Source organism: Pseudorca crassidens, chromosome 17 (genome assembly GCF_039906515.1).
Source record: "Pseudorca crassidens isolate mPseCra1 chromosome 17, mPseCra1.hap1, whole genome shotgun sequence".
Classification (NCBI taxonomy): domain Eukaryota; kingdom Metazoa; phylum Chordata; class Mammalia; order Artiodactyla; family Delphinidae; genus Pseudorca; species Pseudorca crassidens.
Genome location: NC_090312.1, coordinates 62188394 through 62211325, shown reverse-complemented (window position 1 = coordinate 62211325; position 22932 = coordinate 62188394). Strand labels below are relative to the sequence as shown.

Below are 22932 nucleotides of genomic sequence, written 5' to 3'. Positions count from 1 at the left end.
ACACGGGTTCGAGCCCTGGTCTGGGATGATCCCACATACTGCAGAGCAACTAAGCCCATGCGCCACAACTACTGAGCCTTAGCTCTAGAGCCCGTGTGCCACAACTACTGAAGCCCGTACGCCTAGAGCCCATGCTCCACAACAAGAGAAGCTACCGCAATGAGAAGCCCGCGCACCGCAACAAAGAGTAGACCCCTCTCACTGCAACTAGAGAAAGCCAGTGTGCAGCAACGAAGACCCAACGCAGCCAAAAATAAATGAATAAAATAAATAAAATTTTTTAAAAATTATTTTAAAAAAAGCAATGTAAATGAATACATTTACAGATAAACCCAAACTGATACAGTTTATTGTCAGCAGATCCGCACTAAAAAAACGCTGAAAGAAGTTCTTTAGCCCAAAGGGAATTGACATCAAACATAAACTCCACCTACAGGGAGAAAAGAATGAAGAATATGGGAAAGTGTTAGTGGGTGGGTAAATGTGCCCTCCTGTTTACTCTTTCCTGCCCATTCACCAACCCTTTGATATATGCACACACACATGTACATATATACCCATATACAAACATATTCCTCTCTTAACTTCTATAGAAGACATGAATGAATATTTTACAGTATTTTTATAATTTACCCTGTTGATGAACAGTTTGATTATTTAAAGTTTGGGGCCATTATGAATAAACTATTAACTTCTTATACAAGTCTTTGTGAAGAATTTTTTTTCAATTTCTCCTGGATAAATACATAAGAGCAAGGTGCTGGGTTGTGTAAGTGTATGTTGAACTTTATTAGAAACTGCCAAAATGTTTTCCAATATGTCTGTACTATTTGCAAAGCATGAGAGCTCCAGGCACTCTGCATCCTCCACCAAACTTGGTATCATCAACCTTTTTAGCTACACTAGTGCATGTGCAGTGGCATTTCATTTCGGTTTTAATTTGTGTTTCCCAAACATGCAAATACTAAGTATGCTAAACACCTTTTCATATGCTTGTTGACTTACTTGTTATCCATATATTGTCTTTGGTGGAGGGTCTATTCAAATCTGCCGATTTATTATCAAGGTTTTTTGTTTGTTTTTATTGAGCTCTAAGCACTCTTTATACTCTGCGTTCAAATTCTCTATTATACATATGTTTTGCAAAGATTTTCTCCCAGCTTTGGCTTACCTTTTAATTTTTCATCAGTGACTTTTGAAGAGCAAAAGTTTTTATTTTGACGAAATTCAAATTATCAACTTTTTCTTTTTGCTTTTCTTATTTAAGAAAGTCTCGCCTTACCCAATGTTGCTGAGATTTTCTCCTATGCTTTTATCTAAGAAGTCTTAGAATTTTTGCTTTACATGGAGGTCCATGACCCATTGCAGGTTAGTTTTTAGCATATGGTATGAAATAAAGATTGAGGTTCATTTTTTTAAAATTAATTAATTCATTAATTTTTGGCTGTGTTGGGTCTTCATTGAGGTGCACAGGCTTCACACTGCAGTGGCTTCTCTTGTTGCGGAGCACGGGCTCTAGGAACGTGGGCTTCAGTAGTTGTGGCACGTGGGCTCAGTAGTTGTGGTGCACAGGCTTAGTTGCTCCACAGAATGTGGGATCTTCCCTTACCAGGGCTCGAACCCGTGTCCCTTGCACTGGCAGGTGGATTCTTAACCACTGCGTCAACAGGGAAGTCCCACATGACTAAAATTTTAATTTCATTTTAAAACATGAAAATAATGATGCATCTCTTTCTGAACCACTGGAGTTGAAATTTTATACATGGATGAGTTCCACTGACTTCACATGCTTAATTGCTCATTAAGATGGTTACCCTAGCAACTGCTACATCAAATAATAGCTTTTACAATTTTGACATGCAGAAAACCTTCTTAAAGTAACTCAATAACATCAAGTAAAAAGTGATACATTTACAAGATAGGAAGATGTTTATATATCAAATAAAAACTGCCTATCAAGTATGAAATTCTCAAAACTGTAGACATGAAATGCACAACACATAATTATCCTTTATTACAGCTGAGTGGGCTTCGCTTATGAATTGTGGTGCAATATCCAGATTTTTTTTTTTTTTTTTTTGCGGTACGCGGGCCTCTCACTGTTGTGGCCTCTCCCGTTGCAGAGCACAGGCTCCGGACGCGCAGGCTCAGCGGCCATGGCTCACGGGCCCAGCTGCTCCGCGGCATGTGGGATCCTCCCGGACCGGGACACGAACCCGTGTCCCCTGCATCGGCAGGTGGACTCTCAACCACTGCGCCACCAGGGAAGCCCCAGATTTTTTATCTGACCTTTTCTGAACAACAGGCAAAAGGATTCTGGTGACATAAATGTCCAAATTAAACTTCTATAGCTATGCTCTCAATGCAACAAATCCATTTCAATAAACATTTATTTTACCAATACACTGCTAGAATTTTGAGATATAAAACTGAGTAAAACATCATCAGCACCTTGAGAAGTTTGCAGTCAGGTAGGAACCAGTCACTTATTCATTTGTTCATTCATTCATTCACTCAACAAATATTATAAAGCACCTGTATTGTGCCAGGTAATTTTCTAACAGCTGGGGGTAGGGAGGGATGCACAATGAATGAAACAAACAAAAATCTCTGTCCTTATGGAAATTTGCACTATAATGGAAAAAACAGTTATAAAAAGTGCTACTGAGGAAAACAAAGCAGAGGAGGGGAATAGAGGTGTTGGGGGTGGGGTGTAAGGCACAGCTATAATTTTTTCTTGGATCACAGGAAACCTTAATTAATATATTTAAAACAGATGGGCTGGACTCCATCTAAATGATCCCAGTTTCGCTGACCACATTTAAAGCATGATGGTAGGTCTAGTCTAAGGTATGTCTTCTTCCTTCCTCAATGTGTTGACCTTGGCCATATCAGAGTAGCAGAGCTTCTTCACAGCTTGCTGGATCTGCCCTTGACAACCACAGTGAGCACATGTGTTGTTGGTCTCCATTTCTCTATGACCCACTCAGAAATCAGGGGGAACCTAAGGGTGGCCCAGTGGTCAAGCTTATTCTTCCTGGATGCACTCTTCTGAAGGTACATGCCCTGCCTTCAGAGTTTCAGTGTCCGGAGCCACAGGAAGACGGGAGATGCATGGATCTTTTTCTTCTTTAATATGTTGATCTCTTTCTGCGTGGCCTGCTTTGCTTGTAAACCTTCTCTTTTTCTTCAGTTTGGAATAGGCTTCTTCTTTCCTTTCTGAATCACCTTAGAAAGGGACAGTTGTGAGAATTCCCTGGTGGTCCAGTGGTTAAGACTCCACGCTCTCAATGCAGGGGGCCGGGGTTTGATCCCTGGTCGGGGAACTAGATGCCGCACGCTGCAGCTAAGACCCAGCACAGTCAAATAAGTAAATAAATAAATATTTTTAAAAAAAGGACAGTTGTAATTTCTAGTAAGGTAGTCAAGGAAGGCTTCTAGAGAATGTACTATTTAAACAAAGAGTTGAGGAAGTGAGAGGCTAGGCATGCAAATATATGGGGCAAGTGCAAAGGCCCTGGGGTAGGAGTGTGCCTGGTGTGTTAAAGGCAGGTGAGGCAGACGTAAAAACACACTGCTGTAAGCAGTACTTGTGGTAAAAAGTACTCCCAAGAAAGGAATGCTTAAATTTTACTTTGTATAACTAACCCATAAAAAGTACTTTTACTTTAAGGATCTCAAATAGATTTGTAAACAGTGACTACTTAACCAAGATGATAATAAGTAGAAATGTTTATTATGTCTGCTTCATCCATCTGGGAGAGAGAAGATAAAGCAGAAAAGTTTGGCGATATGAATAAGAGCATGAACGTGGAAACTATTTTGCCTGAGTTAAAAATCCCTACTTTGCTCTGGGCAAGTTACTTAACTTCTCTTCCCACAGTTTCCTACTTTAAAATGGAGATAATAATATACCTCTGTTACAGGATGGTTACGGAGATTAAATAAGATAATACGTAGACTCTACTACGTGCCTCGGAAACTTTAAATTGCAGCTTCTGAGTCCGTAGGTCTGGGGTGCCCCTGAGATTCTGCATGTCTAACAAGCTCCTGGGACATTGCTGGTCCACAGACCACGCTATTATATCAAGGTTGTAAAGCATTTAGAACAGTGCCTGGCACACAGAATGCACTGAATAAATTTAGCTATTATTATGCTTTCACACAGTTGACTTGGCAGGGAAACTAGATTAAAAAGCCAACAATTTTCCTCCTTCCCTATCAGATGTTTCCTGACAATACTGCATCTTTGAATAGAGTTCTATTGCATTCTGAGTTCACGTGATGAATGTGCATACAGATAATATGGTTTTCATTTTTAAAATCCATCAACAGCAGAGCTCGGCACTCTCTTTGGATTTATGGTTTTAGGCTATAGCAAAATTCTCAATACCTTGTGCATAGTAGGCATTCAATAAATACTTATTGGATGAAAGCAAGGTCCAGACTGTCTAAATAAATCATTCCTCTAAGAATTAACGGTGCTCTTGGGGTTTGGTTTTATTTGAATACAGTGGCACGTGTGCCAAATCATTATTTCAAGAATGTGGCAATTGTGTTCCAAAAACTGAAGTATGTTTTTCTAGTCTGATTGCATTAGATTCTAATGCAGTGCAGACTCTAACCGAACTACTTCCTTCTTCCTTTGCCCTTCAGCAATGCAATCTCTAACCCAAACTTTACATGCTCACAGCACCCTCTACTGTTCAGGAACAAGTCTGTGCCCCCGATTCCAATCCCTAGAACTCAAAATCAGACTACTGTATTCACGTACCACAGGAAGGTAGTTTGCATCTGCCTTTAAAGAAGAGAGGGTGGCCGTCTAGTAGCTGAACATGCCAGGAGGATCTGGTCTCTAGGCGGCGCTGCTGGGTCGCTCCCACGTGAAACCGACCAGGATCTCGCGAGAGAAGAGAAAAGCTGGTTATGGTTTGTTGCCCTTTCCTTCCCTCAAGAGCACTAACTTGCTCTACTAACCTCCTTTTTTCCACGCTAACCTGACCGTCACCCTTCATCCTCTTTCTCTTTAGGGTTAGTTGCGTTGTCAGTCCTTTCCACCTGCCCCTTATTCCACCTGCCCCACCTTGGTTCTCCTTTGGAGAAATCTGGGAAAACAAGTCCTTGGGTTAAAGCCCCTTGACCGCTAAGCTCGAGCAACTCTCCCTTCACTGTGATTAGATCCTCTCCTTTGTAGCATCATGTTAACTTTTCTGCAATGCTTTTTAGAATATTCACCGAGTTGTGCAGCCATCACCATAATCTAATTTCAGAACATTTTCATCATCTCAAAAAGAAATTCCATACCTATTGGCAATCACTCCCGCTTCTCCCACCCCACTTCAGCCCTAGGCAACCATCAATCTGCTTGCTGTCTATAAATTTGACTATTCTAGACATTTCATAGAAATGGAATCATACAACTTGTGGTCCCTTATGAATGGCTTGTCTCACTAACATGCTTTCAAGTTGTAGCATATATCAGTACTTAATTCATTTTCATTGCTGGATTATATTCCATTGCATGGATATACCATATTTTACTTGTCCATTCACCAGTTTATGGACATTTGAGTTGTTTCCACTTTTTAGCTATAATAATGCCACTATGCATATACAAATTTTTGTGTGGACATATGTTTTCATTTCTCCTGGGTAGATACCTAGGAATGGAATTACTGGGTCTTATGGTAATTCTATGCTTAACATCTTGAGGGACTGCCAGCCTGTTCACATCCCTTTCCCTTTAGGGGGAACTTCATGACCCACCCCCACTTAAGAATGAAGAAAGATTAATAAGGATGAAAATATTGTTATTCTGATGACCGCTGAATAGAATATCACCAGAATTATGATCAGGAGGTTTCTAACATGCAAATGAGTCAGACTTGATTCTTCAAGTGCAAACGCCCAGGTCCTGACCCAGAGAATTATCCCTTTACACTATTAACCTTTTGAGACTCTCTGATCTTTTCTTTCTTGACAGTTCTAAATGTGACCCCCAGCAGAAATGTTTTCACATTCCTTTGAAGCACAGGTTTCCGACCTACGTCTTAGAGTTAGTCCCACTCCGACTTTTATGATGTCTGAGGCTTCTTAGAAGCTGACAGAGCAGTCATCCCTCTCAGATGATTTGTGAAGTTTAGTTTTCTAAGGCCATAATATTCAATCACTCAAACTATTAAGTATCTCTTGAGCATTTACTCCTCATGCGGGAAAGCGAGGACAACAGAAGAGAAACGACAGAGTTCCTCTCCTGGAGGAGTTTATAGCCCAGCTGGGGAAGCAAATAAAATTACAACTCAAAATATCACACAAGTGTCCAAATATCTTTAGCAACTCATGCCTATAGAGCAGTGACAGCCAACCATTTCCAAGTCATGGCAAATACGGCCTATGATAATATCTCCATGGACAGTGGGATAAACAAAGGAGCCTGTTGAGTAGAAGTCCCTGGCCTGGGACCTCCAGCACCTCCCGGCCCCCAGCCTCCCTGAAGTGGGTCAATACCTCCACTCACTTGTAACCCATTGGCTTATACCAGTGTGACCGCATACTTGTGGGAAACTCTGGCCCACAGGATCAACTGCAACATTTTTTTTTGCTTGGTGTTCAAGGCCCTCAGCAAACTGGTCTTAATTTACCTTTCCAACTATTTCTCCTATGAGCCCTCAATATCTAACAGTGTGGTTAGCTTACGGCCCTCAGCGCACCCTGGGGACACTCCCTAGAATGTGTTTCTCTCCAAACTGAGGTAGATACTGATTGACTGATTCTCACCCCTACATAATTCATGCCAACCACTCAGGAGTTCCTCATCCCTTCAAGTCCCCACCAGTTCCCCTGTCCTTTAAGAGATCTTCCTCGACGCCTCCGGCCCACAGGGGTTGCTTCCTTCTGTGCTCGCCCATGTCTCTTACTATTTGACCTACATGTTTGACTTGTAGACTTGTGACAATACATTGCTTCAAAGTTATTACATTGTCAAACATATAGCTGTGCTTGGCCCAGCTGGGGCCTAGACTGGCTCCTTCTGGGTGGATGGGATGCTCCCAACTGGGTATACATAATACCCTCAGGAACCCTGGTTTGGAAAAGCATGAATGAAGTAAAGCCGGCCCAGAAGGGGGCTTATGCCATGCTACCACATTGCCATACAATCTGCTTTCCATCTATTACCTAGTGCTTTAGTACTTACATATTTCTAGGCCTCTCAGAATCCTTAAGCAAAAACAAAACCACGACCTTGAAGGAACAGTATAAATTGAGACTACTTTGGACTGAACCAGGGCATTAGGTGACCCTTTAAATCCACTGAAGGGGCGGACCACAAATTAACAGGCCCTTCCACCAGCTCTGCAGAGCCTGACACAAAGACACGAGCGGGGAGGGAGAAGGAAGAAAAGCCGGAAGAGGAGAAGACGGAAGGGTACAGTCCAATCAGCCTAAGAGGCATCCCTGAGTTCACATGCCTTATTCCTCTTCTTCGGAGCTCGGTTTCTGCGCCGGACACGAAAATATCCCTGCGGATGTAATGAGAAAATGGAAACCGTATTTGCCAGAACTGCTTTCAGAGAGCGCCCTGGGGGTGTTGGAAGGAATTCCTTCATAAACTGCTTGGGGAGGGGCGGGGTGGGAGTGAGGCCCTCATGGGACAAGCTTAAGAAACGACAAATTATCACCAAGCTGCCTTCGAAAAATATCCCCAGACTGCAAGGCTTTGTTTTCCCGGCAGGTGTAGGGAAGTTTGCCCTCCAAGGAGGGTGCGGTCACTGCCCCCAGAAAGGCTCCTTCTCGGTCCTTCCTAACACCCAGCATCAAATCTATAAGTGTACGGGTGCCTAAAGACTAACCTGCCCTGTTCCCAGGTCGCCGTTCGGCGAACAGGATCGTTGTCCTCAGTATCCGACCTCCTGCTTCCAGTCCTTCCCCCCGGGCTCTGCTTAATGTCCTGGAGGCGCTTCTGGGTTCCAGGCACCGAGGAGTGAGTGTGGGGTGACGCGGTGGCACCGCAGCGCCCCCGCGCGGCACTCAGCGGAAGGCTCGGCCGCGCAGCCGCGGAAGCCTCTCCCGCTCGGGGCCCAGCTCGCCAGCCGCCTGGGGTCTCCGCCGGCTCGTCCCACCTCCCGCAGGCGGCCCGGCTCTTCTGCTCCATCCCGCTCTGTGCGGGGTTCTGCCCAGGCTGCGGCGTGAAGTCAGGGAATGCCGGAGATTCTCTAGCATGACTCTTTGCAGAGACCTACCTACCGTAGTGAGCTCTGGTCTCAGATGCCTTCTGAATCACTTCTCTCTTTCTTCCATCAAGGTTTTTAGGTGAGAGTGAGTCTTAAAGACACTACTATCTCCAGTCAAAGGAAGCTTCAGCTAAGGATGGGGAGAAAATAAAACAAAAACACAGGAAAAAAAAAAATCTGGCATTAAATATCAACATTAGGGCTTCCCTGGTGGCTCAGTGGTTAAGAATCTGCCTGCCAATGCAGGAGACACGGGTTCCAGCCCTGGTCCCAGAAGATTCCCACGTGCTGCGGAGCAACTAAGCCCGTGCGCCACAAATACTGAGCCCGCGTGACACAACTACTAAAGCCCATGCGCCTAGAGGACATGCTCCGCAACAAGAGAAGCCACCACAATGCGAAGCCCGCGCACCGCAATGAAGAGTAGCCCCCACTCGCTGCAACTAGAGAAAGCCTGCGCGCAGCAACGAAGACCCAATGCAGACAAAAACAAAAAAATAAACAAACAAAAAACAACATTAAACAGCAACTCATCCTTCATAAGATGACAGGATTCCTTCCAAGGCTCACATTTGTCACTAAGGCCAGGGAATGTAGTGGAGTTGGACAGACAGAGGAAATCAAAGAGAGAGACTACGTGTCCATTAAATACCAATTCTTTGTATATAGGATTGTTTTATATCTGTACATCCATTCTAATAAACGTTAAAACACCTGAATGGGCTTAGATTTGATTTCTGAAAATCGCACTTTAAATTTGAATATGGTTGTATAAAAATTACTATCCTCTCATGATCATCTTTTCCCCAAGACTTTTTCCCTTCTTCAATTACAGATTTTTTCTCTCGTTTTCTATTTGTTTGTGTGTGCCTGCTACAATTTACTATGTCCTTGCTAAAGGATACCCCTTTCTTCTAGAACCCAGAGGTCTTCAAATTATATTTTGATTTCTTTCAGTTCCTCCTTCACTTAAGTTGCTATCTACATCTTTGGATTTGGTACCTCTCATCTTTATTTGCAAATCAGTACCGCAAACTCTCTGTCAGCTTTGCACAGCCCTGAATTTCCACCAGAGTGTTGGTCATTATTAGACACTCTCATTGAAGAGAAAGTAAAGTGTGTGATCTAAATTGTTTTTGCTGCGTTTTTGACTCTTAAAGCCTGGAAACCAAGATGTGTGTATTCCACTTAAAAACCATTTGACTCTCTCCCTGGCTCTCTTGGGTCGTACAGATCTGACTGCACCTCTGTCCATGTCACCTCATAATTTATGATAATCAGAAAAAGGACCCGTAGAAGTGTCCCTATTCCTAATGAGCTGGGGAACACTCTTTGCCTGAGCTGAAATTAACATCACTTCAGTAGAAAATCAGAGTGAAATGCAAAGGGAAGACAGGATTTTAAAAATATGCCTTTGCTGTCGAAATTCAGACAGTAATGTATCGACAGATGGAGAGCCACGGGCATCAGTGAGAGGAGAATTAGTCAAAATCACTGCTGTGCAAGGGGCTGGAACATAAACTGCAGCCTTTCACATTGGGGATTTAAACAATGAACAATCTTTACAGACTGGTGTATTTTGTTTTCCCTAATTAACATCTAATTAAACGTCTATTCCATTGCACATCTAATTTTTCAATTTTCTCAGAATTTCCCAAAAACCATATAGCTGCGTATACCAAATAAATCTAAACATTGATTCGGATTATACACATATATATGCCTATGCTTTACATATTCCACTATTTAGGATGCAAGGATGATTTTGAAAAGGAGCTTGTAAGCAAAGTGTATAAACTGAAAATGTACAGTTAGTGAATACATGGATATATGGAGGCTGTAGAAGAGGCACCAGTTATAACATAAATCTTCTGATGCGCCACAATCGCATTCTTGCTAATGACGGCATATTATTTTTATTTTTTTTATTTTATTTTTTATTTTTGGCTGTGTTGGGTCTCCATTGCTGCACGCGGGCTTTCTCTAGTTGCGGCGAGCAGAGGCTACTCTTGGTTGCCGTGCACAGGCTTAGTTGCTCCATGGCATGTGGGATCTTCCCAGACCAGGGCTCAAACCTGTGTCCCCTGCATTGGCAGGCAGATTCTTAACCACTGTGCCACCAGGGAAGTCCAACAGGGCATGTTATTTTTAAATCTAAAGTGAAGAATAAAAAGTAAAGCTAATAATAATAAATAAGAAGGCTATACTTCAATAAAAAGTTGTCTATTTTGAAAAAAGAAAAAAATAAAATAAAAGGATCCCTCCTTCTCCCAATCAATCAATCAATCAATAAGAGGGCAGGAGAAAACTTTTGGAGGTGATGAAAAGGTTTATGGCATACCCTGAGAAAACCATAATTCAAAAAGAATCATGTACCAAAATGTTCATTGCAGCTCTATTTACAATAGCCCGGAGATGGAAACAACCTAAGTGTCCATCATCGGATGAATGGATAAAGAAGATGTGGCACATATATACAACGGAATATTACTCAGTCATAAAAAGAAACGAAATTAAGCTATTTGTAATGAGGTGGATAGACCTAGAGTCTGTCATACAGAGTGAAGTAAGTCAGAAAGAGAGAGACAAATACTGTATGCTAACACATATATATGGAATTTAAGAAAAAGAAAATGTCATGAAGAACCTAGGGGTAAAACGGGAATAAAGACACAGACTTACTAGAGAATGGACTTGAGGATATGGGGAGGGGGAAGGGTAAACTGTGACAAAGCGAGAGAGTGGCATGGACATATATACACTATCAAACGTAAGGTAGATAGCTAGTGGGAAGCAGCCGCATAGCACAGGGATATCAGCTCGGTGCTTTGTGACCGCCTGGAGGGGTGGGATAGGGAGGGTGGGAGGGAGGGAGACGCAAGCGGGAAGAGATATGGGAACATATGTATATATATAACTGATTCATTTTGTTGTGAAGCAGAAACTAACACACCATTGTAAAGCAATTATACTCCAATAAAGATGTTAAAAAAAAAAAAGATTTATGGCATAGAATGCAGTGACAGTCTCACAGGTGTGTACTTGTCTCCAAGCTCCTCAGGTTGCATACATTAACTATATACAGTTGTTTGTATGTCAAGAAATTGTAAAAAAGTAAAATTTTTTAAAATTAGAAAAACTTTTTTTAACCCCCCCAAAAAGTAGTGATTATGTGTGTGTGTGCGCATGCGTGTGTGTGTGTGTGTTTGTGTCTAAAATTCTGGAGTCTAATAGGACTTTTGGTTAGTAATCAAAGGCATGGGGCATTCTGTTGACTTGTGGGGCTATTAAAGCAAGTTTACCTATGTCCCGGGTCCCCTCTCCTCACTTCTTTTATTATTTTTTTTATTTTTTATTTTTTATTTTTTTGTGGTACGCGGGCCTCTCACTGTTGTGGCCTCTCCCGTTGCGGAGCACAGGCTCCGGATGCGCAGGCTCAGCGGCCATGGCTCACGGGCCTAGCCGCTCCGCGGCATGTGGGATCTTCCTGGACCAGGGCACGAACCCGTGTCCCCTGCATCGGCAGGCGGACTCTCAAACCACTGTGCCACCAGGGAAGCCCTTTTTTTTTTTTAATTTATTTTTGGCTGCGTTGGGTCTTTGTTGCTGCACGCAGGCTTTCTCTAGTTGCAGTGAGTGGGGCTACTCTCCATTGTAGTGCGTGGGCTTCTCATTGCGGTAGCTTCTCTTATTGCGGAGCATGGGCTCTAGGCACACGGGCTTCAGTAGTTGTGGCTCACGGAGTCTAGAGCGCAGGCTCAGTAGCTGTGGTGCACGGACTTAGTTGCTCCGCGGCATGTGGGATCTTCCCGGACCAGGGCTCGAACCTGTGTCCCCTGCATTAGCAGGCGGGTTCTTAACCACTGCGCCACCAAGGAAGTCCCCTCCTCTCCTCATTTCTTACCATTCCTCAGTGTACCTCCCACTCCTGCCTTACTGAATTACAGTGCTTACATTTCTCCAAACTTGACATGCCTCCAAATCCTTCCTTAAACTCCTTCCTCTGTTCAAAATGCAAAACAGTGCTTTCATTACTCCAAACTGAGCATGCCTTCAAGACTTCCTCCAACTGTTCTTTCCCCAATCTTGGTCACCTGGCCTACTTACCCCAGGTTTCTGAACCACTACTAGCTTTGTGCCGCCAGCTCTCCAAAAACCCCGGCTGAATAAACAAAACTTCTCAGTAAGAACTTATTGTCATTGGAATTAGCAATAAATTTCTGTAGCTCAAGACACGGAGATAGCACTAAGCTCCTAAGAGATCTACATTAAAAGACCCGTGATGATAAAATGACAGAGAAACTAGAAGCTGTAGTCATTTGGAAATACTGCAAATGTGAAGACAGCTGGAGGACCTTACGAGGAAGGGGAAAGAAAGTGGCACTCCCCAGGGGTTCTGTTCGTGAACATCCTGGACCGCTTGCTGGACCTAATGCAAAACCCAGTGATAAAGAAATTATCTGAAAACAGGAGGGAACTCTCAGTTGAGGATTCATACAGTGAAGGGGGTGGAAATCGTGCAAAAGCACAATCCACCCACCAAGCTTTACACAGGAAAGATCTTATCAGGGGAGCCCCACGTGAGGTCAGGCTGTAACTCGGTTTTGCCTCAGTAACATTTTATGGACCAGTTTCCTCAAGGATAACAGCAGGACGCAAACAGATAACCCTGAAGGAGGCAAGGGAAGGCCGGCAAAGTGAAGTGTTGGCATTATCGGCCCATGTCATTTTTAAAAAGCACTTTAGAGTCTGCTCTGGTTATTTTATGTTTCCTGATGGGTTATTTTTTTCAAAATGCTTGTAGCCATTTTCAAATTCAATAAAAGCCCATTAACAGCATCATGCTTTGGGGAAGGAGAGCAGCCAGCAGGGATAATGAGTGGCAGGCTGGGAGGACAGAGGCAGTGGCCGCATCTGTACTGGTCATTGTTGTCCTTAATGACACCGCTGCACCCAGGGCCCATGTATTAACAACGCAGTTGCTACTTGTTATCTGTGAGCCCGAGAAGAGCAAGGTTTTAAAGTCAGCTGGCAGCTGGGCTTGTCAAACCAAGCTGCTCCTTTCTGATGAAGCCCAATTGTAGGATGTATAGTCATCTTCGGTGGTCGGAAACTACTATAAATTCTTCACAACGTAATTTGAATTGAAGTGGTTTCAGCCACCCTGCTCACTAGCAGTCCACAAACCTGCGCCCGCCCTTGGAGGAGGAAAGCAGTAGGAGTGAGGAAACACATGTCTTTTCCGGCTTCCGAAGGGAGTAAGGAAGCAACAAGCTGTCCGAGAGGGGCTCTGATAATGTGAAGACCCTGCTGTGGACATTCAGAGGAGATGGCAACATCCTTCCGACCTCAGTCACAAAGGCAGCTTCTTCCTCTAGGGAGGTAACCCAATATTCCCTGCCCTACAGATGACTTGGCAAGACCCATACCACAGAACTCTCTCCCTAGCTTCTCTTCCCATCTTCTTGGAAATGACGGTTTACTGTGAAAGCACAAGGAAGACCACACATCCTCTAACGTGGTGAGATTCGTATAATAAAAAGAACTAAAAAAGAATTCTTGAATGTGCAAGATCAGTTTAAGCCTTGTGAACAAATACACTGCCTCACATGGCAAGAACTGAAGTGTCTTTGCTTGCTTTTTCCCTCTTCAGTGTATTCTGAAAGATCAAGGACCGGCACTTCCCTGGTGGCGCAGAGGATAAGACTCCATGCTCCCTATGCAGGAGGCCTGGGTTCGATCCCTGGTCAGGAAACTAGATCCCACATGCATTCCACAGCTAAGAGTTCACATGTCACAACTAAGGAGCTGGCGAGCCGCAGCTGAGGAGCCTGTGGGACGCAACTAAGACCCGGTGCAACCAAATAAATAAATAAATAAATATTAAAAAAAAAAATCAAGGACCATCAGATTCTGAGAATCCACGTGAATACCCATGCGTGTGCCCCGCTAGAGACACTTGGGTATTGTAAACAGCTCCTACAGTGAAATATATTGATTGACATAACATACCGACTAGGACATCCCGCGATGATTGTCCATCTTGCCTCTTTTCCTGGGCAGCCTCGTGAGTGATGAGAGACAGGCTTTGGATTCAGAAAGGCAGAGAATTAAATCCTAGCCAGCTTGATTTCTCCCTCCCTCCCTGAGGACTGAATTCAACAGACTTCGGGCTAAATACTTTACCTCTCAGTGCCTGTAGAATGGGAGCGATAATATTATTTCACAAGATGATTGGTAGTTTTAAATGATGTGATCACTCTTCCCCCAGTTTCTGGTTTTATTTTCTTGACATCGAATCTCACTGTCTGAAACTACCGGAGTACTTGTTTATTTTCTATCCATCTCTCCTCCTCCCCCAGGCAAGCTTCTGAAGACCAAGAATCAGGACCACTGCCTTTGTTCAGTTGTTGTTTTCCCATTGTCTGGGAGCAGTGCTCGGCACATAGTAACTGCTCAGCAAATATTTACTGAATGAATGAAGGTGAAATGAATGCACTGGTGAAGCACAAAATAGAGACTCAATAGCTGTTAGCTTTATTTCTCCTTTAAGAGTATGAGCTGGGCTTCCCTGGTGGCGCAGTGGTTGGGAGTCTGCCTGCCGATGCAGGGGACATGGGTTTGTGCCCCGGTCCGGGAGGATCCCACATGCCGCGGAGCGGCTGGGCCCGTGAGCCATGGCCGCTGAGCCTGCGCATCCGGAGCCTATGCCCGCAACGGGAGAGGCCACAACAGTGAGAGGCCCGCGTACCGCAAAAAAAGAGTATGAGTTTACCTCTGCGTTCATTGTCACCGTGTGTAGCGTGGAAATGAGCTAGACTACAGGCCATGGAATTCAGCAAAGTCCTCATTGTTCAAGCCAAGCCGATCTTTCTAGATTCTTTTTTTTTTTTCAATTAAAAAAAATTTTTTAACTTTATTCTATAAATTTACTTATGGCTGCGTTGGGTCTTCGTTGCTGTGCACAGGCTTTCTCTAGTGGTGGCGAATGGTGGCTACTCTTTGCTGCAGTGTGTGGGCTTCTCATTGCGGTGGCTTCTCTTGCTGTGGATCACAGGCTCTAGGCACACGGGCTACAGTAATTGTGGCACACAGGCTCAGTAGTTGTGGCACACGGGCTTAGTTGCTCCGGGGCATGTGGGATCTTCCCAGACCACAGCTCGAACCCATGTCCCCTGCATTAGCAGGCGGATTCTTAACCACTGCGCCACCAGGGAAGTCCTTCTAGATCTTTAACTTCTTACGTAGAAGACTTTCTGAGCTATTACCATCTGCATGGCCTGGAGAAGAACTTAGCTTTAGGTTCAAGATCATTTATTGGTAAATTGACTTTCTCATTGTAGGTCCATTTCTGAAGCTGTTTTGTCCCCTCTCCTGCTGTCTTGGCTGTCCTGGAGGAAATTCTCGGGTTGTGGTGATGGTCATTCAGTAGGTGGCGCTCTCTCCCAGAACACCGTCCTTCACAGCCCAGATGACTTTACTGATAAACCATTAGACTACAGTTAGATGAATAGCAGAGTCACAACTACAAAATAGTCATGCTGATTCTTTTGCAATTTTTCTTTCTTTTCCATACACCACTTCCCACTCCCTGTTCTTGTCTTCTCAGTTCCTTTAGTACTTCACTAATGTTCTCTGACCTTGAACTTAGGGAAGCTATGTGGGCCTTTTCCTAAGTGGAGTAGGGGACAAAAAAAAGACATTCATGCTAACTTCTGGGCTTGAAGTTCAGTTTGGATTTTTTTTTTAATTCATTCACTCACTCATTCATCTATTCACCAGACTTTTACTGTAGACCAAAGTCAGGTGAATAAATGAAAGAAGAACAGACTCTGAGAGCAATGACTATGGTTTGTAGCTTGCATCTGCTAGGTAATGACTTTGGGAAAATTTCTTAACCTCTCAATGCCTCCGTTTCCTGATCTATAAAATGGGGATGACAGTAGTACTTATCTCATAGAGTTGTTCCAAGGATTAAATTAATTATTATTTATGAAGGCCTAAGGACAGTGCCTGGAACACAGTAACATTAAATAAGGGTTTGTTAAATAAATACTAGCTACTACTTTGCTAATGACTTGCTTACCTTTCCAATGGACATGGCAGTGCCTTTCTATGTTAAATATATTGCATATTTTCCCCCATTTAAAAATCTCTGGGGGCTTCCCTGGTGGCGCTGTGGTTGGGAGTCCGCCTGCCGATGCAGGGGACATGGGTTCGTGCCCTGGTCCGGGAGGATCCCACGTGCCGCAGAGCGGCTGGACCCGTGAGCCATGGCCGCTGGGCCTGTGCGTCCAGAGCCTGTGCTCGGCAACGGGAGAGGCCACAACAGTGAGAGGCCTGCGTACCGCAAAAATAAATAAATAAATAATAAATAAATAATTAAAAAAAAAAACTCTGAAATCAGGATGGGATGTCATAATGTGGTAACTAAGAATGGTGATATCCAAAATACTTAATTCATTTTTAAATTGATAGCAGATTGAGTTTGATGAAATATGGCAATTATAAATAACATCTTTCTCCTTTTTTGCTGGCCCCTTTCTCTTAGGTTGCATGTGTGCTCAAACTTTCCCAATTAAAAAAGAAAGAAAAAGAGAGAGAGAAAAATGAGTTCCTGACTCTGCCTCTTTTCACAAAGCATCACTGGCATCCGGTGCAGAGCACAGCCTGGAATGGAATAAGGGGAGAAGGACCCCCTAGAGGGTCTGAGTGGAACGCGGAGGCCTCAGGAGAGTGGGTCTCTATCTTCATTCCCATCTCACCCAGAAATGACACACACTTCCCCAGTGAGAGAGCCTCATCAATGAGGACACACAAGGAAGGAAGGGGCCCTCTAAAATGAAGCTTGGGGACTTCCCTGGTGACGCAGTGGTTAAGAATCCGCCTGCCAATGCAGGGGACACGGGTTCGAGCCCTGGTCTGGGAAGGTCCCACATGCTGCAGAGCAACTAAGCCCGTGCGCCACAACTACTGAGCCTGCGAGCCACAACAACTGAGCCCACGTGCCACAACTACTGAAGCCCGCACGCCTAGAGCCCAAGCTCCGAAACAAGAGAAGCCACCACAATGAGAAGCCCATGCACCGCAACGAAGAGAAGCCCCCTCTCGTCACAACTAGAGAAAGTCCGAGCGCAGCAACGAAGACCCAACAACAAAGATGGAAAAAACAGCGAAAAATAAATAAATAAATACATTTATTAAAAATAAATAAAATGAAACTTGGGCTTCATCCTGTGACTGTGTTCTGGAAAAGTCCTGGGCTTGGATTGAGAGTTGGGTGGGCTTTCAGGAAGTGTCTTCTCAAGCCCTGGGCTGAGAGTCACAATCAGAAGACTGGGCCTGGTACCCACAGAACTGGTCAAATTTACCACCTGGATAAAGTCTCTGAGAAAACAGAATTCTGGAGTTCCGTGTGGTCCTCAACTCACAGGGAGTGCTGGATGGATGCTACGTTTCAGTATATTTTGTGCTTTTTTTTATGCCTTCAACTTCGATTCTTTCTTCTGTGTAATCTATCCACTTTATGCCAACCCACCCCTTCTCCCCTAAAGTTCCACTGATACTTCCCTTCCCTTGGTGACTGTATTCGCAGATGCTCACGGGACACTTCAAGGCACTCAGCTGATCCCTCTTCTTTGGCTTCCAGTACTCCTAAGACACCCCATGTGTGCCTGGGGTACTTCTAACACCCTTCCATCCATTCATTTAAGCACCTCCTCCAAGTCTACTCCATTTACCCTGAAATATTCTCCCAATGTTCTGCCCACCCAGAATCTGCGAGTAGCAATTCACCATCCTTTAGTTATTCTTCCAGTGAGTGTATTGTCCTAAAAAATAAAGCAGCTTATCAGCATAATGGATTGATTTGAGAATAGCAGAGGAATTGCAGTTTGGGACAAGCAAGTTACAGCAGAAATATAGGTGAATCCAACAGCAAAGGAACGTTACTTTATAGAGAAAAAGGGGGAAGTTGGGAGGGGTTGTTTTGAATAAAACGCCATTGGAGGAAAACAAGAGTTCGGGATGGCAGGTGTTGCCCATTGGCTGGGTTTGTTGCTGGGCGCCAAGAATTCTTCCTGTTGGGGCCTGTAATTGACAGTCTTGCTGTTGGAGTCTGTAACAGACTTGCTTCTGTCGGGGTTTGTAACTAACTTCAAGAGGTAGTGCCTGAGGACTCCCCCTTCTGGCCTCCTGACTCCATTTTTTTTTTTTTACATCTTTATTGGAGTATAATTGCTTTACAATGGTGTGTTAGTTTCTGCTTTATAACAAAGTGAATCAGCTATACATATACATATATCCCCATATCTCCTCCCTCTTGCGTCTCCCTTCCACCCTCCCTATCCCACTCCTCTAGGTGGTCCTGACTCCATTTTAAATGAGGTTTCCTTTATTCTGTTTCACAAGTGCTTATGAAGTCTCTCTGTACAATGCTGGGCACACAAAGAGAAGAATACCAGTCCCTACTCTGGGGATGTCAAGTTACAGTCTCCTGAGAGACATTCGCACACATTGTTTGATCTAAGCCTTTAAATAGCCATTGATATGGGCACCTCCTTTTCATATTTCACAGATGTAGAACAGAGGAGAGAAGGGGTTAAGTAACTCCTTCCAGGGCAATGGCCAAGCTAGGATATCCATTGATTGGCAAGGGATAAATTAGACGGGGATGCCTGCTCTCCGGGACCCTGCCCTCAGTCCCAGGCACCCCCTTCTCATCCTCTCCTTATTCTCTGAAGTTTCAGTCCAACATAAAGTAGTGTCATGGGTCCTGACCTACCCCAAACTGCAGGAGCCTTCAGTAAACTTTAAAATCCTCACTTGCACATAGCAGAGAAGCCCTCAGCCCTCCACAGCAGACTCGAAGGCTTGCACCATCTCCCTACACTTCTTTGCCTGAGGTGTGTCGGGGCAGGGGTTGGGTCAGTCAGTCAGTAAATACTTGCTGAACAGCCAGCACCACCCTAGGCTCTGGGAATTCACCTTGCAGTAGACTTGGAAGGATGTTAATACCAAAAATTCTTTGAGCAAGAAATTATAATAGAGACTCTATATAATGTGCTCATGTTTTTACGAGCGAGACCGTAGTATTTATATTTGTTTTTCTATTTTTAATTGTTATATTTTTATCATTAGGATTCTGTCCAAGCCTGAGGTCTGGGTGGAAGTGCCTTTGGAGCTGGGAAAGGACACAAGGCCACAGCTGAGCCTCAGCCCACTGCTCTGGGCGGAGGGAACTCGGGACCTCATACTAACCCCTGGCCACACTGCGGTGCTCTCCACACCCCCAGATGTCTGCTGAGTCATGACCCACCCTCCACATGGGGGCGGCGTGGAGACGTAAAGTAACCATTGCACTGGCAAAAACTGCAAATTCTAAATGTCCCAGACGAGGTTTTTTCTTAGCCAGCTGGTTCTAAGTAGATTCAAGGGTCGGGGAGGGGATCTTGATCAGAAAATCGATTATCTTTACTTTAGTTGATTTTCCTTACTTAGTTTTCAAATCTTTTTTTTTTAATTGAAGTATGGTTGATTTACAATGTTGTGTTAGTTTCAGGTGTACAGCAAAGTGATTCATTTATACATATATATTTATCTCTATTCTTTTTTTTTTTTGAAAATTAAGTAATCACATCCTTTTTTAAAGAAGTTTTTTTTGGAGTATAGTTCTTTTACAATGTTGTGTTAGTTTCTACTGTACAGTAATTTATCTCTATTCTTTTTCAGATTCTTTTCCATTATAGGTTATTACAAGATATTGAATAGAGTTCCCTGTGCTATACAGTAGGTCCTTGCTGTTTATCTATTTTACATATAGTAGTGTGTATCTGTTAATCCCAAACTCTTAATTTATCCCTCCCCCCCTTTTCCCCTTTGGCTGAGTAATATTCCATTTATATATGCACCACCTCTTCTTTATCCATTCATCTATCAATTGACATTTAGGTTGTTTCCACGTCTTGGCCATTGTAAATAGTGCTGCTGTGAACACTGTGGTACATGACTCTTTTTGAATTATGGTTTTCTCAGGGTATATGTCCAGTAGTGGGATTACTGGGTCGTATGGTAGTTCTATTTTTAGTTTTTTAAGGAACCTCCATACTGTTCCCCATAGTGGCTGCACCAAGTTACATTCCCACCAATGGTGTAGGAGGGCTCCCTTTTCTTCACACCCTCTAGTTTTCAAATCTTGGGAGGAAGGAAGCTGCAGAGTAGGAGACGCTGGGCATCACTATATGGTACATTTGGGGTGGCGCTTTCTCTTGCAGTTTGGAGTAAGTGGGAATGGTTTACCTGCTGGCCGGCTGTCTCCCAAAGGAGTGAGTTCTGACCTCTCCCTTCATCTCCTTCCTTAACATATGTTTCCCACCGTTTACGTCCAGTGATAAACAGATGAGCAATCTCAGGTGCATTTTCTAACTCTACAAGGCCTTGCTTTCCTCATCTATAAGATGTGGAGACTGCCCAACTCAAAGGGCTGTGCCGAGGGGAGAATGAAGTAATACACATCTTGGTAAATTGCAAGATTCTACGCAAACGTTCATTGTTTTTACTCTACGTGTTTATTCCTTATGGTATAGTTTGAAGGCATCTGCTTCGAAACATTCTCCAAGCATTGTGTTTCAAAGCGCACAGTGCCCCGCCCATAGCAGGCCTAATAAATTAAGACTGTGATTCCTACTGGGGCCAAAGTATGAACGGAATACCTCGGTGATGCTGGTTATTATTATTTTTTAAAATTTTATTTATTTATTTATTTTTGGCTGTGTTGGGTCTTCGTTTGGCTGTGTTGCGAGGGCTTTCTCTAGTTGTGGCGAGCAGGAGCCCCTCTTCATCGCGGTGCGCGGGCTTCTCACTGTCGCGGCCTCTCTTGTTGCGGAGCACAGGATCCAGACGCGCAGGCTCAGCAGTTACAGCTTTCGGGCCCCGTTGCTCCGCGGCATGTGGGATCTTCCCAGACCAGGGCTCGAACCCGTGTCCCCCGCATTGGCAGGCAGATTCTTAACCACTGCGCCACCAGGGAAGCATACGGGCTTATTATTTATCACTGCGCCAACAGGGAAGCCCCAGTGTTTTACATTTTAACACACAATAAAGAATTAGATAAGAGCAGAGTTAGGATTGTGGTGTTCTAGTCTGGAAAGAGTGGGTGGAGGTGGGGTGGGAGTCCCCCCTGCTGCCCACCTCCCCAAGGAGCTGAGATCTCATCCACCCCAGGAGAGGATGCTGAGGCCTAGGGAAGTGGAATACATCAGGGCTTTAGTCTCAGTCCTTCCATCCCCCTATAAAACAGAAGGAATTGCTTTCAAGTTTAAACAATAGGATAATTCAGTTAAAAGAGAGGTATGATTCTTCTCCTGCTCACCTGCTCCCAAAGAAACACAACTAGGGCTTCCCTGGTGGCGCAGTGGTTGAGAGTCCGCCTGCCGATACAGGGGACACGGGTTCGTGCCCCGGTCCGGGAAGATCCCACATGCCGCGGAGCGGCTGGGCCCGTGAGCCATGGCCGCTGAGCCTGCGCGTCCGGAGCCTGTGCTCCGCAACGGGAGAGGCCACAACAGTGAGAGGCCCGCGTACCGAAAAAAAAAAAAAAAAAAAGAAACACAACTAAACAGATTTCCTAGACTTTGCTCACGTAGGACTCTTTGGAGCCTTTCTCCCCTGTTTCGGGCTGATGTGGTGGCCTGAAGACAACCCTCACAGCTCCTGTGCCTGCTTGCACACTTACCTGAGTGCCTCCCCTTCGGGACTCTTTGTAGACAGGCCGTGGCTTCTAGGTATCTCAGGCTCATTACTGTATGAATACTGTTGTGGATGAGTGAACAAAAGAGGTGGAGTAGCAACAATTAGCAACCCCGAGTTCCACTGCATGTGGAAAGCCCTTTAGAAACTGAAATCTGTGACATAAGTATTTCCTCACCTTAATTTGGAAGAAAAACACCATCTCCAACTACCAGAAGCAAAAATGTTTCCTTCCCATAGATCCAACTAATTCCCTTAGTAAATATTTCAGGGGTGCCTACATGGTATAGGGATTAACCTTCCATTAGCAAATCACCTTCAAGACCATCTCTCCCCTCATTCTTGGTCACTCTTAGACCTTCTTCTCTTTTCTCTTCTATCTCATTTGTTATCTTAGGGACAGCATCTCATTTATTACCTTAGGGACTAGTCAATGGAAAACTATACTCTCTACCTTTTTAGAAAGACTTGGAAAACTACAGTCTCTTGCTGTCCTGCTTGGAGATCTGGGGTCTGAAGTTTGCCTATGTGTTTGGGAGAGAAACACAGAGACAATTAAGATGCAGAGGAGAGAATGGCTTAGTCCCATATGCTCTGTGGCTCCATTTGCTGACCTGTGCCCCCAGCCCCCTCAAGTGTTGCAAGCCGATTTACTTAAGGGTGCCCAAAGTGGAAAGACCATAGCCAAATGCCAAAAAAATCCCTTCCCCTAGCATTACCTGATTCTGGTGAGGCCAGGTAGAAATTTAGGTAGCACAGGAAGGCCCCTGCTCAAAAATCAGTTCCACACGAGTGCCTGCACTGTTGGTGATTAATTCATCCCTTTATTCACTGAACCAATATCTACCTGATACTCCCCAGACGACCCCTCCCCCATTCGAACAGAAATGGTGTCTGTCCTCAAGTTGATCAAGAAGTAGCAGAACATTCTGACACAAATATACTTTACCCAGTG

The 22932-nt window shown here is 44.2% G+C and overlaps 1 long non-coding RNA gene across 2 annotated transcripts in view; it reads right to left on the bottom strand.

Moving 5' to 3' along the window:
- Positions 1–7970, bottom strand: part of LOC137210296 (uncharacterized) — a 29954-nt gene extending 21984 nt beyond the window's left edge. For both annotated transcript variants that reach the window (XR_010936443.1, XR_010936444.1), the window contains exon 1: positions 7851–7970. This is a non-coding gene — a long non-coding RNA (uncharacterized lncRNA). The remainder of the gene's footprint in view (positions 1–7850) is intronic.
- Positions 7971–22932: the final 14962 nt, after the last annotated feature.